The following is a 17,853-nucleotide window of genomic DNA, read 5'->3' as shown; positions in this document are numbered from 1 at the left end:
GAAACATATAAGATGATTAGAGGTTTAGATAGGGTGGATGGTGATAGCCTGTTTCCTCGGATGGAGAAATCTAGCACGAGGGGGCATGGCTTTAAATTAAGGGGGGGTAGTTATAGGACGGATGTCAGGGGCAGGTTCTTTACCCAGAGGGTGGTGAGGGACTGGAATGCCCTGCCTGCTGCAGTTGTAAATGCGCCTAGTTTGGGGGCGTTTAAGAGATTGGTGGATAGGTTTATGGACGAAAAGGGATTGGTTTAGATTAGTGGGTCAATGTTTTTTTTTTAAAAATAAGACTGGTCGGCGCAACATTGTGGGCCGAAGGGCCTGTTCCGTGCTGTAATGTTCTATGTTCTATGTTCTATGTTCTATGTTCATCACACCAGGGTATTCCTCAATTTATTCTACTGGACATTAGAGAAATGAAGATGTGGAAACATATTACCCATTTGACATGAAATGATGTGGTGCATTGTTACATTTTGAAGTGTGATTTAATGGGCACAAGTGAGGTATGGTTTAGTGAGCTTGGGTAGAGTTCGGATTTGGATGACGGAGGCTGGTACTATGGGTAAAAAGAGGAATTTGATGTGAGTTTTATGTCGATAGTGAGATGGTGATGAGGTTCTCCATCTAATTTTGCACTTCAGCCCCCAGTTAACACCAAGATCAGACCAGAAGAAAAATCCGAAGTTTGTCAGATCATGAAATAATTTCATGAAATAATTTTTAACTGGCAGACAATGCATGCAGTAGACAGTCGTACAGCTTCAGAACACAAAAGGAGGTAATTTGGCCCATTATGTCTGGCTGTCATCCATCTATCTATTCTAAACCCATTTTCCAAAACTTCGCCCATTTCCTTACATACTATGACATTTTAAGTGTTCACCTAAATGCTTCTTAAATGTTACAAGTGCTCCCAACTCGACCACCCTTTCAGGCAGTGAGTTCCAAATTCCCACCACCCTCTGAATAAAAAGCTTTTCCTTGAATCTCCATTTGACCCATCAGGTCTGCACTCGCTCTCTGAAAGAGCATTCTACCTGGTCCCACTCCACTGCCTTATCCCCACGAGCGAGCACATTCTTTCCTTTCAAATGACAATTTGATTACCTCTATCGAACCTGCCTCCACCACCCTCTCAGAAAGTTTGTTATTCTCACCGCAGAAATGTAATCACCTGTAAAGAATAAGGGAGTTTAATGGAAGCATAATGATGTTGTGAAGTTGCATAGGTAAACTTAACAATGTGGTATTTGACAAATGCAAATAGTGAAAAGAAATACAAAAACAAAAAAAACATATAGATTGTTTCTTTAAAAAGCAGGTGTCTTTATGTGTGGATTTTAAATTGCAGAGTGCAGGCTACAGAAGCCAATTTTTGCAACATTTATATCAAAGCCTACTAGTCAGTGTTCAAACATAACAAAACAGGCTTTTGAATTGGACCAATGACACAGAACATTGGAATTCAAATGTGAGGGTTGTTGACAGCCTCAAGCCACTCACATTGCAGGAATACTGTGAGATAATTCCAGGTATATAAACCCAGACATGGGGGGTAACTGTCAGAGCATACTCGCCACCTCTTGAGTCAGAAGGAGGGAAGGCGAGGCTTTCATGTAAATCCTACAGTTTCATATATGTCTTCATAAAATTGCTATCTAAATAGAAAGAGATACCAATTCAGAAAGTATTCCAGATGAAAGCATCACTGGAGAAAGTTCATACTTCCAAAAGACACTTATTTGCATATTAGTTGAGAATGATTAAATTCTATAATGATGTACTTCATTATTTCTGAAGGAATTCTGTAATATTTGAACAGGTTTCTATTGGGAGTTTATTCAGTTTGTTAATTGTTTTAATAAGGTTCTCACCAGTTTAAAATAAAGACCTGTTAATTGTTCATGATACAGAGTGACAGATCCTGCTTTAATTTACCAAAACCAGTAATTTCCTACTACCTCACACACACTTGTATAAGATTACAAGCTGAGCTATATCACTTTGGGTGGTTCCAAAATTGAGCAGAGGGGGAGAAAAAGTCACCTCCGCGTCGTAGTAATGGCGAGGTGAAATTCCACGATTCACTGAACAGAAATACAACCCGGACCTAAAAATGGGGACAGGAGCAATGTTCCTTCAAAGCTGCATAGCATCCTGAAAGTCGATCCTTCTGAATGTGCATGGAGTAAAGGCAATGAGCGCTTAAAGAAATAATCCAAGAAAAGTGAGAAATGTTGGTGGGGGAGGAGGGGGAGGGTGGTTAGATGGGAGGTGGTGGTGGGTGGTTTGCAGAGAGACTAACATAGCCCCCTTGTTTCCCTTAAAGATTGTAAAAGTAACATTCCAACCCTGACAATTTCTGTTTCATTTATACCCATTCATGATTCATGTAAGTAAATCCCTACACCGAGTGTTCATTAAGACCCCCAGATCTCAGCACAGAAGAAAAATGTCAGAGAGACGTCTATGGGATAATTCTACTCTTTGAAAGTTGTGCATGGCTGTAGTGCTCTTAGCTGATCTTATGCAAGAACATTCCAACTCTCCTAGTGCATTGTGAATAATGCATGGGAAGGCACAGAGGTCAAGATTTCTATCATCTGCTGCCAATAATTCCAATGCACTTTATAGCCAATTAAACCCTTTAGAAGCATAATAACTGTTGGAGGGAATGATGCAGCCAATTTTCACAGACCAAATCCCACAAGCTGCTGGAAAAAAATGACCACCTCATCGGTTTTAGATGTTGGTTGAAGGTTAGATGTTAGCCAGCACTCAGAGACAACACTTCCCTACTTCCTACCATGGGATCTTCAACAACCAGCTAAGAGGAGGACCTTGGTCTAATATTTCATTCAAAAGACAACATTGTTGGCAATGTAGCACTCTCTCAGTGCTACACTGAAAGCATCAGCATAGAATTGATGCTTCAAGTATGAACTGTAACCTCACCCACTCCCCGCCAACCCCACCTCTTATCTTATGAGGTGACAGAGCAACCAAGTCAGGCAAGGCTGACACCAAAATTAAAGTAAAGCTTATTTATTAGTCAGGCTTACATTAACACTGCAATGAAGTTACTGTGAAAATTCCCTGGATGCCACACACTGCACCAGTTCAGGTACACTGAGGGAGGATTTAGCATGGCAAATGTACCTAACCTGCACATCTTTGGACTGTGGGAGGAAACTGGAGCACCCAACGGAAACCAACACAGACATGGAGAGAATATGAAAACTCCACACAGACAGTGACCCAAACCGAGAATCGAACCTGGGCCCCTGGTGCTATGAGGTAGCAGTGCTGACCACTGTGCCACCATGCTGCCCACAAAGCTGGCCTCAAAGCTGACCAGCAGCTCTTGAAACACCGCTTTAAAAGGCCAGAATTTTGGACACAGAGACATTAGAGAATGTGGAATCGAGGATGATGGAAATCTTTTCAATCTCACAGCTAGTGTTACCTTTTCCATCATTGTCTCTTAATTTATTCATGATTATGTTTCTATGTTTATTGATCAGCCCTATGCACAAATAAAGTAAGAAAGGGTAGAGCTTGCATTTACTTAAAACCTTTTATGACCTCAGGATGTCCAAAAATGCTTTGCAGCTCATAATTACTTTGCAAGTATTGTAATATAGAAAAAAATGAAATGACGCGTCTATGTCTTTATAACACTGGTAACATCGTGGTAGAAGCCTGTATTTAGCTCATTGTGCATTCTAATTTTTTTTATTTGTGACGCAAGCAAGTTTACATTAACACTACAATGAAGTTACTGTGAAAATCTCCTAATCGCCATACTGCGGTACCTGTTTGGGCACACTGAGGGAGAACTTAGTGTGACCAGTGCACCTAACCAGCATGCCTTTCAGATTGTGGGAGGAAACCGGACCACCTGGAGGAAACCCATGCAGACATGGGGAGGATGTGCAGACTGCGCATAGACAGTGACCCAAACCGGGAATCGAACCCAAGTCCCTGGTGCTGTGAGGCAGCAGTGCTGACCACTGTGCCCCCATGCCGCTCCTGTATTTTGGACAAACTCATTCAGAATGCATGGATTGTTTGTGCTTTTAATGATTTCAGTAAGGAAGGTAATGACCGGCTGAGTCAGGCAATGCATCTGTCAAATGCACAATACAACTGTGACATTTGACTAATATCCACTGCTGCTGTTTGTAAAAGAAAAGTACAGTGCCAAAAAAAATCAAGGAAACTCACTGGCACAGCTATTGCTGTTCTCAAGGTAGTAGTTTTAAGATCTGCTGCTGCATGACATACCATCCTGTTGCAACTACTTTTATGATTAATAGTCTCTGCATGCTGATCTTTTGGGACAATCTAGTTACTTTGGCCTGTACCCATGGAGATTAGAGTTTTTTTTTAAATTTAATTTGTTCATGGGATGTGAGCATTGCTGACAAGGCCAACATTTATTGTGTATTCTTAATTTCCCTTGAGATGTTGGAGGTAGACCTGCTGCAGTGTGAAGGGAATAGGTGCACTACAACACTGTCAGGGAGGCAAATGGAAGGCTCCAGGCTCTTGACCCAGTGCAGATGAAGGTACACTGACATATTTTCACTTTGGGATGGTGTGTGACCTTTTAGCTTTTAGCAGTAGTGGTATTCCTTTGCTTCTGTTGCTCTTATTTTACTAGATGGTAGAAGTTGTGAGAATAAGGGCAGCTGCACATTAAGCGTCTGGGTCATTGATAAACAAGCATAGATGGGAACATGGGTGTGGATTTAAGAATACCAGGTCTTTTTCATTCATGAAGATGAAATAAAAACTACATTAGAAATGCATTAAAAAATTCCTGATATTCTGATACCTTTGTTACAACTTGCAATACTTACAAATATTGAAAACACAATACGATTAACAAGTTTACCAATCCATGCCTCTTTTATATAGACACTACAACATTATTTAAATGTTCAAATCTCTTATTGGACCAGCAGACAATTTAGATAAATACGGTGGTCAAATGAACACTATTAGCACGGTGGCACAGTGGTTACCGCTGCTGCATCACGATGCCAGGTACTCAGGTTCAAGTCCGGCCTCAGGTTACTGTCTGTGTGGAGTCTGCACTTTCTCCCTGTGTCTGTGTGGGATTCCTCTGGGTGCTCCAGATTCCTCCCACAGTTCAAAGATGTGTGAGTTTAGCATGATTGGCCGTGCTAAATTACCCCTAGTATCAGGTGGATTAGCAGGGTAAATGTGTGGGGTTAAGGGAATAGGGCCTGGGTGGGATTGTGGTCAGTACAGACTCAATGGGCCAAATGGCCTCCTTCTCTACTGTAGGGATTCTATGATTCTAGACCAGTGATTGAAAACTTAGCCTAGTGAATGTGCCACATGAGCAGCCCTACTTCATATCAGTGGTCTCAAGATTGAAATCGGACTTGTTGACTAACCATGACCAATGAATAACATTGAATACATTTAATACTCGCTGAATATTTCATATGAGTTTTGGAAAATACTGAAATATTTCTATGTTAATAGAACTCCAACCAGCTTCAAATGACAAGAAGAAAATAAATTATTGGAACTTGAGTCCACAAGTAAGGTTGTTGAATGCATTGTTAAAAGAACGGTCTTCCTTATATAAATAAATAAAAGGCTTAACAAAACATAAGTAAATAAAAAAAATAGGAGCACTAGAACAGGTTCAGACTTGCAGGACTGCCCTTCAGAGCGAAGCCCTGCCCAAAAGCTCACACATGCTCAGAAGGGAGAAAGGCTAAAAAGAACACTCCGTAACAGAAGTATTTACACTTTGGACACGGAGGGAGGGCACGACACTCACATTTAGCATTGTGTGCAGTCAGCATGCACCTCACTTCACTTGCCCTTGCTTCACATGTGGATCACTTCAGTCTTATTGGTAGGAAAAAAATCTATGTGGATAAAATTCAGCGGAATGTAGCAACCCTCTGCATGGGCAATAATCAATAAAAAGTTTCATGGGATGCATCCAGAACATGGATAGGCTGCATTTGATCCCAGGCAGCAGGTTGTCCACCACTGTGTTAAATGTAAGCATCTCAACACCAAAAACATTTCCAACCATATAATGGGATGATGTGCACAATGTGTGTTGTGACAATATTGTGCCTTTAAAACATGTTTTTGTGTCATGTTTCTTGTACAGGATCTGTTGTAGCAGTTTGTTTTATTATTGGTGCCATTTTGGTTGTAACTGGCAATTTCTGTTGTTACTGCAGCAGCATAATTGCTCTCAATTGTTACGATGTTTCTTTTAATTGGGACTAATGCTGTTCTGTTGTTTCAGTGTTCTCAGGAGTTGTTAGACAGCAGTGCTTCTCTTTTCCCCTCTCTGAAGTTGGAGGCTGGAATCTACCAGGAAATAAGTCTGTTTCTCTGTAAGCCTACAGCTCGGGATCTTTAGCGAGGGCTTGCTTTCTCTATGTCTCTTTCTCTGGCACCTGGAGACTGGGGTCTGCCTAACGCTAGGTTTATTTCTCTGAAGCTCTGCTGTTTGAGGATATATCCTTCTCTGGAAACTGCTATCTGGAGTTCTGTCCATAAGTGTCAAAATGCTGGAGTTCCAGCAACGAGATGCACATATTATTTTTTGGTGCTAACTAGTTCTGAAGAAGGGATGCTGCTTACAATTTCAACATTAAAGAAAGCGAGCTGTTAAGAATTATAACTTGACATATTTAAATGTTTAGATTGGTAAAAGTTATGCTAATTCTTTTTGTTATATTCTAACTGTGTACTTAAATAGAATTTGTTTGATAAAAGCTAGTGGATCAATTGAATCATACCTGGAGTGAAAAACCTTACGCTTACACTGATGTCAAAATCAAAAGTAAAAGTGGGGGTCGAGGCTAACTTCATAAAATACCTTTTCTGAGTTTCTGATCTGGTCCCTAACATTGTATAGTAGCTGTGTCATAGAAGTTTACAGCATGGAAACAGGCCCTTCGGCCCAACTTGTCCACGCCACCTTTTTTTTTAAATCCCTAAGCTAGTCCCAATTGCCCACATTTGGCCCATATTCCTCTATACCCATCTTACCCATGTAACTGCCTAAACACATTTTAAAAGACAAAATTGTACCCGCCTCTACTACTATCTCTGGCAACTTGTGTCAGACACTCACCACCCTCTGAGTAAAAAAATTGCCCCTCTGGACTCTTCTGTATTTCTCCCCTCTCACCTTAAACCTCTACCCTCTAGTTTTAGACTCCCCTGCCTTTGGAAAAAGATATTGACTATCGAGCTGATCTATACCCCTCATTATTTTAAAGACTTCTATAAGATCACACCAAAGCCTCCTAAACGCCAGAGAAAGAAGTACACAGCCTCTCCTTATAACTGGAACTTGTTTTTCTGTACTCAATTGGATGGGCAAGATTTTAATTCATTCAAAACACGTCCAGTTACAGAGAGTCAAAATTGGTTTTATATGTATCATTGTTGTATGAAGCATGTGCTTTACAAACGTCAATCATTATCAGTCACTATGTGCCAATCGGCAAAATAATAGCTTTTTGCCACAATTCTATAATAGACATCCTGTGTTCCCCTCCTCCCCCATCAAGTTTTGACATGAAATGCTATAACCTACAGCTGAATACTAATACTTTCAATGCCATTATGTTTGTAATAACATTGAAAGAAGGTGTTGTGCAGCATGTAGCTATACTTTTGAGATGAAGCATATTTGCTGACAAGAAGCTCAGTGTGACGCCTCTTTTGCTTTGATCTACTTTATCTCAGTTTGCGAGGCTCTTTAATGCTGATGTGCTATCAAAAATTGGGATTTGAGTTCAGATATCCTGCTGCTGGATAAATATTCATGATGTGGAACTGTTACAACTCTTTCAGCTCCGAAACAAAACAGTAGCAAATTACAGGGTAGATTTTCTGCTCTCATTTTTGGGGGGATGGGAACAGCAGAAGGGGAGGGGGGGCAAAGTGTCGCACAGGAGTTCTTTCACACCCGTGGGAGTTCCCTGATCAATTGTGCTTAACCTTCCCACTGCCATTGACAGAACTGGAATCCTGATTTTAAAAATCGGCATCCAATATGCATCAATTCAGAACTCATCATCAGGCCTTTACATCTGTTACACCGCCCAGCATTGAATTGTTCAGAAACGTTGGTGTGTCCTCAAACTATTGTGAATTACAGCACAATGTGCATCCGCTATGCAGCCCCCACTGCAGGTGCCCAGGTGAGTACAGCCCCCAGGGTCGAGGGTCATGCCCAGGTATCACCCTGGTATTGCACATCTGGCAGTGCTCCGGCAGTAACAGCTGGAAGTACCAAGGTGGCAGTGCCAGGGGGTCAGTTCCACAGGGAGTTTTCTCTGGGGGAGGTACTGGGGGGTTTCTGTTGGGGGCACCGCCAGGGCTTCTGTGGGAAAGATCTTTTAAAAACCTAAGCTGCTGCTGGGGTGAGCTCATTCAGACCCTGTCCTGCCAGTGGGAGGTTGTGGGACAATGCTTCAAAATATGGCAGGAAAGCCCAGTGATGCCACTGATAAGCCACACTCCGCTTTTCCCATCTGGGATGACACATTGGCTGGAAATTTCCCATCCTGCCTGTGATGGGTGGGACGGAAAATTTGACAGATGCTCAAAAGTTCAGTTGACCTTGGGTAAAATATTCGGTCTTTGGTGCGTGCGGCCAGAGAATCCAGCACTAGGCCAAAAAATGGCAAAATTCCACCTAATATCCTGTTTAGAAAACAGAAATCCATGCTGGGCGTTACATGAACAGATTTGATTTTCAAACTGTAAGCATTTCCCATTAGCCATTAGGAAGCAGCGACTGGTCTAGCAAATATTTATACTTACATAGTGCCACCTCCCATCTTCAGGATATCTCAAAGCATTTTACATTTAATAGATTGCCTTGAAGGACAGTCGCTGTTTTGTTGTTGTCAAACATGACATACCATTTGAATAACTTAGGGAAAAAGCCCGACAGATGATTGTTTGATCATAATAGAATGTCGGCTTATGGCGCTTTTTGCATTCAGCAATGCAAGTAAAGGCATCCACACTAACAAGTGGCAATATTATTGCTTACCAGCTATTATTTTTGCACTTCTTTGGTTTCGTATCTTTTAGTATCTTTTACTGTTACAAATATACAAAAATGATGGGCAGGGAAAGACCAGCTGGTTGGCACAATCATGATGTCTTACACAACATGGTTCCAAACAGCCCACCACCTGCTAAACATCATCTAATCTTCTGGGAGAGATTAATAAAAAGCAGCTAACAAATGGAAAAGCTATTTAGGGGCACAGCTACTCTAGGAAATTCCTCTCTACCTCACTAAAGAATGAAATCTAGCTCAGGAGGCCACATTGCCCACAGCAGGAAGCACAGCTGCACCTTGGTTAGCCCTGCTGCCTCACAGTGCCAGGGACCTGGGTTCGATTCCCTGCTTGGGTCATCGTCTGTGCGGACTATGCATGTTCTCCCCGTGTCTGCATGGGTTTCCTCTGGGTGATCCAGTTTCCTCCCACAGTCTGAAAGACTTGCTGGTTAGGTTGATTGGCCATGCTAAATTCTCCCTCGGTGTACCCGAACAGCTACCAGAGTGTGGTGACTAGGGGATTTTCACAGTAACTTCATTGCAGTGTAAGCCTATTTGTGACACTGATAAAATAAATTTAACTTTGTATCTCACGTTCCTTTTGTGTGCTATGAATCCTGCCTCATCAGCGACTGATCCAGCTCCCTTGAGAGATTATGCAGCAAACCTCCTTCTTTTAGTAGCTTTTAGTGTTCAAGTGATAATGTTTTCAGCTGGTGGCACTGTGGTTCTCATTGCTGCCTCACAATCCAGGTTCAATTCCAGTCTTGGGTGTCGAGTTTGCACATTCTCCCCATGTGGGTTTCCTGTCACTCCAAGGATGTGTGGGTTAGGTTGATTGGCCATGTTAAATTGACCCTTAGTTTCAGTGAGATTAGCAGGGTAAATATATATGGGGTTACAGGGATAGGGCCTGTTGTCAGTGCAGGCTCAAAGGGCTGAATGGCCTCCTTCTGCACTATACGGATTTTATTGCCCGAATTTTACCGCATCGCCCACCCAGGGCTTGTAAGATCCCGCCCAGGGCCAATGGAAAATGCTGTTATGTGAGCCTTGCCCGCCTCCAGAAGCGATCATATGATTCTATTCTATGATTCTCCCTTTGTGAAGTGTTATGCTTCACTTTATTAAAGATAGGAAATACATGAAAGCTTTGTGCAGCACTAACTGTTCCATTCTCTGCATCAATTACCAACCTTCCCATTTTTTAAATGCAGCTTCACCCACGCACTTTTCCTCCCCTTTCAGCATTCCATTGGGAATGTGGTGGAAGGATCCCTGAGCTGATTATCAGCCCTTTGAGCTGTGTTACGAACACTCCTCCCACGGCCAACAAGTCTTGACATTGAACGTGACCCTGGAACTTCTGGTCCAGAGGTAGGGACACTGCCACTGCGCCACCAAACCTCAACCTTTTTCATCACACCGTCATACCATCACATCATCATACTGTCCCAATTGTTCATGTTTGCTTTAACTGAATCAAATCTTCTGCCAGCTTTATAAATCACGTTTATAAGATTATGATGTTTATGGTTTGGGCCTTAAACTTAGGGATCATGGAAGGGGGACATGTGATCTGTTCTGAGTTCTGCTGGACAACAAGCTTGGATGGCATGGTTGTTAAGGGAGAAATGATGCTCACAGGCTGTTTTACTGGGAAGATGTTGTAAGGTGTCCCATATGTAGACAATAGTATCTGTGCTGACAGTGGATTGACTGTTAGAGCTGGATCCTCACAGGGTTCTTGACAGGAACCAATTCGTAAGGATTTAAAACAAAGCTGGAAGATTCGCTTAGCTTGAACTAGAGGGTGAATCTCCAGGAAAACCCTCAGCGAAATGTTCAGTGAAAGAGAGTCCTGGAGTTAAAAGTTACCCAACTGGGAAAGAATAAAAACAGAAGTAAACCCTCAGCAGTTAAGAATCACTCTGGACTGATTCTGTGAGAATTGGATGTCCACTTTTAAGCGACAGTGTAAAGCAGTAGAGCAGGAGGTTTTTGCTTGTTTTAAATATTAAAAAGGGAAAGTTCTATTCTGTAGTTTTAAATATAAGTTGCCAACAAAAATATTTAGTTAATGTTGCCGTATCAGTATCTATGGAGAGTGTATATATGCAGGTGGTCAGGAAGGCTAATGGGATGCTGGCCTTCATAGCGAGGGGGATTGAATATAAAAGTAGGGAGGTCTTGCTGCAGCTGTATAGGGCATTGGTGAGGCCGCAGCTGGAGTACTGTGTGCAGTTTTGGTCGCCGCACTTACGCAAGGATATTTTGGCCTTGGAGGGAGTGCAGAGGAGGTTTACTAGGTTGATGCCGGAGTTGAGGGGGTTGAGCTATGAGGAGAGGCTGAATAAACTAGGCTTGTACTCGTCAGAGTTTAGAAGAATGAGGGGAGATCTCATTGAGATGTATAAGATGATGAATGGGATGGATAGGATAGAGGTGGAGAGGCTCTTCCCGCTCAGAAAGGACAGTAGGACTAGGGGGCACAGCCTCAAGATAAAGGGGGGGGCGGTTTAGAACAGAGTTGAGGGGGAACTTCTTCACTCAAAGGGTGGTGAATCTCTGGAATTCTCTGCCCGTTGAAGTGAAGAGGCTGCCTCGCTAAATATTTTTAAGAAGCGGGTTGATGGGTTTTTGATAAGAGAGGGGATTAAGGGTTATGGGGAGAGGGCGGGAAAGTGGAACTGAGCCACAACAGATCAGCCATGATCTTATTGAATGGCGGGGCAGGCTCGAAGGGCTAGATGGCCTACTCCTGCTCCTATTTCTTATGTTCTTATGTTCTTAAATATTAATGCTGCATCATGGGCAGCATAGTAACACAGTTGGTTAACACTGCTGCCTCACTGTGCAGGGATTCGGGTTCAATTCCAGCCTTGGGTGACTCTCTGTGTGAAGTTTGTACATTCTCCCTATGTCTGTGTGGGTTTCCTCCGCATGCTCCGGTTTCCTCCTCCAGTCTGAAAGATGCACAGGTTCGGTGAATTGGCCATGTTACATTGTCCCTTAGTGTTGGGAGATTAGCATGGTAAATACATAGAGTTACAGGGATAGGGCATGGGTGGGATTGCTGTCAGTGCAGGGTTAATGGGCCAAATGGGCTCCTTCTGTACTGTAGGGATTCTATAATTCTAATGGCCATTGTGAGTAGCTGCAGTAGATGATGCAGAGTATTGTCTAAATCAGATACCAAAAAAAACTATTAGCTGTCCACATCAGTTACCAATGTGCTATCTGATTCAGTGTCCAGATCAATTACAATAGTAGTGCCAATTGATGAATTATTAACATCAGCAACCATTGTGTCCATTGTTGATTATGACAAATTCTGTGCCAACATTTCTCTTCTTTACCTCAACAATCATTGTGGTGGTTGTATCATGATCTGTATCAGTTACAGATGTGCTAATTGATTCATTGTCTGCCTCAGTTACTCCTGTTCCAACTAATCCATTGTTTACATTTGCTACCGCTCTGCCAAATAATCCATTAGGTGGCACCGTGTCAGATATTCTTCGACTATGACCATTTCTCTGCCAACTGTTCCGTTTTTCCATCACCTACTATTTGTGCCAACTGTTCCAAGGCTTATATCGATTATAACTCTGCCACTTGATCCCCTCTCTACATCAGCTACTGATCTGGCAATGACTGATTGGCTATAAGTTCTGTAGTGCCGGCTATTCATTGACTACAGGCCTGTCTGTCGACTCCGCCAGTTGGTTTATTGTCCACATCTGCCAACACCTTGCCAGCTGGCCTTCGATTATAGCTACTGTCATACCAGTTGTGCCAGCTGTTACATGCATCGTACAAAGTTCCCTGCTGCTGTCAGGGTATGGAAAACTTCACTCTAATTAGCGAATGAGAAATGTAAAAAGAATTCAAAGCAAAAATCTGCCTTTGTGTTGCGGTGGAAGCTGATGTAGTATTTTAGGCGTTCACCTCGCAGAGAAACATACTTAACCCTCTTACTGCTGTGAATTTTAATAAGGGATTAGCGATTATTACAGCCAAATTTTACTGCATAAATGTAGGGTTTATGCCTGATCGTTAAATTTGATTTAGAAATATTACACTTCAAACAATATTAAAATCAAACTAAAGGCAAAATACTGTGGATGCTGGAACCTGAAACAGAAACAGAAAATGCTGGAGAAACTCAGCAGGTCTGACAGCATCTGTGCAGAGAGAACAGAGCCAACCTTCAGAGTCTGGATGACCCTTCATCAGAGCTGTCTGGACATTAAACATTCGTCAGAACTTTAAAACACTTCAGTCTATGGGATTGTTTTTTAATCAGCACTGCAGCTGTTCAATATATCTTATAATTTGGACAATTGGAGGTGCTTTGAATGTTAAAGGTACCAAGTAGTGTGGAGACATCAATTAAAGAGACAGTTTATAATCTGACTTGAAGGGCCGAAGGGCCTGTTCCTGTGCTGTAATTTTCTTTGTTTCTTTTTATAATATATGATTTCAGTGCCTTATGAAATTCCTTTCATATTTGTACATACTAGTATGGGTGACGGTATGTTTAGTGAGCAAATCATATCTTATTTATCCTACAAATTTGTGAACATTTAAAAAATTATTTTGTGGGATGTGTGTGTCGCTGACAAGACCAGCATTTATTGCTCATCCTTAATTTCCTTTGAACTGAAGGACTTGCTAGGCTATTTTGGAGGGTACTTAAAAGTCTGGAGGCAAATGTAGGCAAATGGCAGCACGGGAGAACAGTGGTTAGCACTTCTGCATCATAGTGGCAGGGTCCAGGTTTGATTCTCAGCTTGGGTCACTGTCTGTGTGGAGTTCACACATTCTCCCCGTGTCTGCATGGGTTTCCTCCAGGTGCTCCGGTTTCGTCCCACATTCTGAAAGATGTGCTGGTTTGGTGCATTGACCCGAACAGGCGCTGGACTGTGGTGACTAGGAGAATTTCACAGTAACTTCATTGCAGTGTTAATGTAAGCCTTACTTGTGACTAATAAATAATCTTTAAATAAAATAAATAAACTTTAAGACTCGGTAAGGATAGCGGTTTTCCTTCCCTAACAGATATTACGTGAACCAGATGCATTTTTACGACAATCAATGATAGTTTCATGGTCACCGTTCACAGAGACTAGAGATCATTAAGAGGCTGTAGGGGGTGGGTGGGATGCATGGAGTTGATTGGCATGGATTGGCATTGTGAGTAGGGGAGGTGGTGTGAAGGATGAAGACTAGAGGGCTTAGTTGTTCACTAAACAATTGGGGGAAAATTTCCAAAGAACAGAGGCAGGCCTTTTAACAACTCATCTTGGCACCAGGCAGCCCCAGTTGCTGTCTCTGATCAGCATCCAGTTCCAGTGAGCCTGACTCCATATCGCACCTGCCCCTGGAGCGAAAAGTTGGGATACGTTTTTCCAATTTGTGCTACTTGCTTTGGGATTGAAATATGGCTCTCAGTCTCCAAAGCTCCAGGAAGAAGTTGAGAATGTCAGTTTGTAAACAGTTGTACTTTAAACTGTCTATTTACTTCTAGGTTTTATTAATCAAATTTAAATTCCACTGGCTACTATGATGGGTTTTGAACCAAAGTCTCCAGAGCTTGTGTCTGGGTGACTAGTCCAGTAAATATTAAACTACTGTCCCTCCTGATTTTTGTACTTCATTGTTTAATTCAGGACATTAATATTCTAAAAGATTTGGTAGCGGCAGTGAAAAAACAGCATATTTAATGGCCTATAAATTGGAAGATGTCGTACCCATTTTGTGGCTATTGGATTTGCAATATTGCTGTTGTTTCTCTTCCCACTCCTAGCGGTGCACAAGGCAGACTTTCATCTCTTTCTTCCTGGAACAGGCCACTACCCAGTCGTCAAGGACTTATAAGTTGAGTGGTGTCTCTCAGCCTCAAGACCAGGAATCTCTCCCACTCTTACTGCCAGCCACTGGGGTGTTTGGAAGGATTTGCACGTCCACACACTCAACCTGTTTGACTACGTTATGAACGCATTTTCTTTGACCATCAATCTTGGGGTTGGGACAAGAACCTGTGGTTTCTGATTCAGAGGGAAGGACACAACCCACTGCACCACAAAACCTCCTGGGATTCCAATCAAAAACAGTCAGCTTGGATTTGTCAGAGAAAAGACAAGCTTAACTAACTAGATTGAATTTTATGAGAAGGCGTTTACCTTTTCGAGGAGGTAAAAGGGTCAATGAGGTGATGCCCTTTGATGTGGTCTACCAAGATTTTACCAGGCTTTTGACAAGGCCTCACATACATAATACAATGAAGCAAAGGCACAATGCCTTCAAGAAGGGGAAATCATACCTGGTAAGTTTATTAGAATTCTTTGAGGTGGTGGTGAGCAGGACAGATAAAGGAGAACTAGGAGATGCAATGTATTTGGATTTCCAAAAAAAACATTCGAATGGACAACTTAATAAGGTAAGAGCCATAGTGTTGGGGTAATATATTAGCATGAATAGAGGGTTGACTAACTAATAGAAGACAGAGTTGGCATAAGAGGGACATTTTCAGGATGACAACCTGTAGGCAGTGGACTGCCACAGTGATCGGTGCTGGGGCTACATTATTTATAGCATATTTATGAATGACTTGGATGAGGGAAGCAAGCGTACTATTGTCAGATTTCACACTCAAAACATTTGTGCCACTAACAATGACCTCCGCCACCCCACCCCACCCTACCTCACCTCACCCTCACCCACCACCCCTCCTCCTTAATCACTGTTGTGACACTCCTGATCCTAGTCTCTACTGTCCCCATCAGTGCCGATCATTACCATTCTTTTCAACTCTGCTAACCTCCCTTCAGGTCTTCATTACCCTCCTTCTTGTTTACGCCCTTTCCTGGTCTGCGATTATGCTTTGCTGCCCCTGCCTACCAGCGCTTTCAGGTCCTTTTTAAATGTGTCAGCTGAGGTCCAATCTGTGGCAAATTGCTTGGCGATACCCATTCAATGACCTCAGCTCAGCAACTCAATGATAATCAGGCCTGAAGTCCAATATTTAACGCCACAGACTCGGACAAAGGGTCATCCAGACATGAAACATTGGCTCTATTCGCTCTCAGTAAGAAGTCTCACAAGTTGGGGTAGAGCCCCGAAAGCTAGTGGCGTTGGCCACCAAATAAACCTGTTGGACTTTAACCTGGTGTTGTGAGACCTCTTACTGTGTTTACCCCAGTCCAACGCTGGCATTGCCACATCTATTCTCTTTCCACAGATGTTGGCAGACCTGCTAAGATTTTCCAGCATTTTCTGTTTTCTTTTACCCCTCATTTGCCCCAGGCAGGAGCAGCAGAGATTGATCCCTGTGTCCTTGCATGCTTAATCAAGAATATTCTCACATTTCTTAGTTGGGGCAGGGAGGATGCAGTTGAGGAGATAAGGAGTGGATAGTTTTGAGGTCCTGGAAAAGAGTGACCTGGACAGAATTCACCTTCACTTCAACATTGTACTGATGGTGGGAGAGGAGAGAATTTGTGAAAACTCTTCATTTAAGTTTTGAATCAGTTTCTGAATTTCCCTGTTCCCCAGCCTCTAGAGCAAAATCAATGCCCTTAGCTTTTGCTTAACTAGTTAAGTGGCTTTTAAGTTATTTTAGTCATGTTGAAAGAAAATTATAGCAGGTGAACCTTAATTGCCTTTGAGGCTAATGTAATCCTTACTATTCCACAAATTCGCTAATGGGACCACCTATTATATAAGATATGTAACTATTCCTTTCCAGTAAAAGGAAATATTAATAACACTATTTTTAAAACAGAAAACACACCTATTTAATATTATATATCCTGTTTTACTGAAAATAACTTATCATCAAACAATTTGCTGCTTATATCCAACATTGGGTCTGATATCCAATATCTCTGAAAAGCCTTAAAAATGCGGCAATTAATCAAATAGGAATTGTTTTTCTGAAGTTGGAGCTGAGGTTGAGCAGATGGAGCTTTACTCTCCACCTGACATGCGTTGATATATTTTTATGTCAGTATTGTGTACTGGGAATGGAGGCTAAAATGGAGTACCTGCTTCTCAGCGTGAACATCACTCATTTAGATTAGCAAGAAAGAAACATCAGAAACATAAATTTAAAGAAAAAAAACTCTTCCTACGGATTTCCTTTGCTGTGCTTCTTCCTGAGGTATAGGAACATTTACAGTAGTAATTTGCATTGAGTATAGGATGACCTTCAGGCACTTAGACCTCTACGATGGAGCGCTGTGGAAACTAATGTAAAAAGCAAGATCTCCACATCAAGGAAGCCAATGAAAATTCTACTTAAAAATGTTCACCCCTTTGAAGAAATTGCACCTTACTAATTTGAAAAGAATCGAAATTACAAAGCTTGGCCCCCTCCAGAAATGTCACTGGTATCCCACTGATGTGTGACAGTCCCTCAGAACAGCCTGAAGCCATCCTAAGGGACTGTCATTAAATTAGACTGCAGCAAGGGTTTTAGGTGGCTAAAAATAACTGGATTTCTCATTCCCGATGCACGCTGCTTTAAATTTCACATCCATTCCACTGACACCAGAAAGATAACACAAATTTGATCTGAGGTACGGTCCCGAATTATCAACAATCTTACTCTGTGAAATGTTCACATCATTTTTCTTCTGTCACCAGTGGTAGTATAAAGTCAGAAAAAAAATGAGATTATTAAAATCAGAGAAGATCCCCTGGGCGCGTGAGAAACGTTTCTCTAATGCACAATAAGCCTG

Source organism: Carcharhinus amblyrhynchos, chromosome 13 (assembly GCF_965287045.1).
Source record: "Carcharhinus amblyrhynchos chromosome 13, sCarAmb.v2.hapA, whole genome shotgun sequence".
Classification (NCBI taxonomy): Eukaryota; Metazoa; Chordata; class Chondrichthyes; order Carcharhiniformes; family Carcharhinidae; genus Carcharhinus; species Carcharhinus amblyrhynchos.
Note: the sequence above shows the minus strand (reverse complement) of the source record.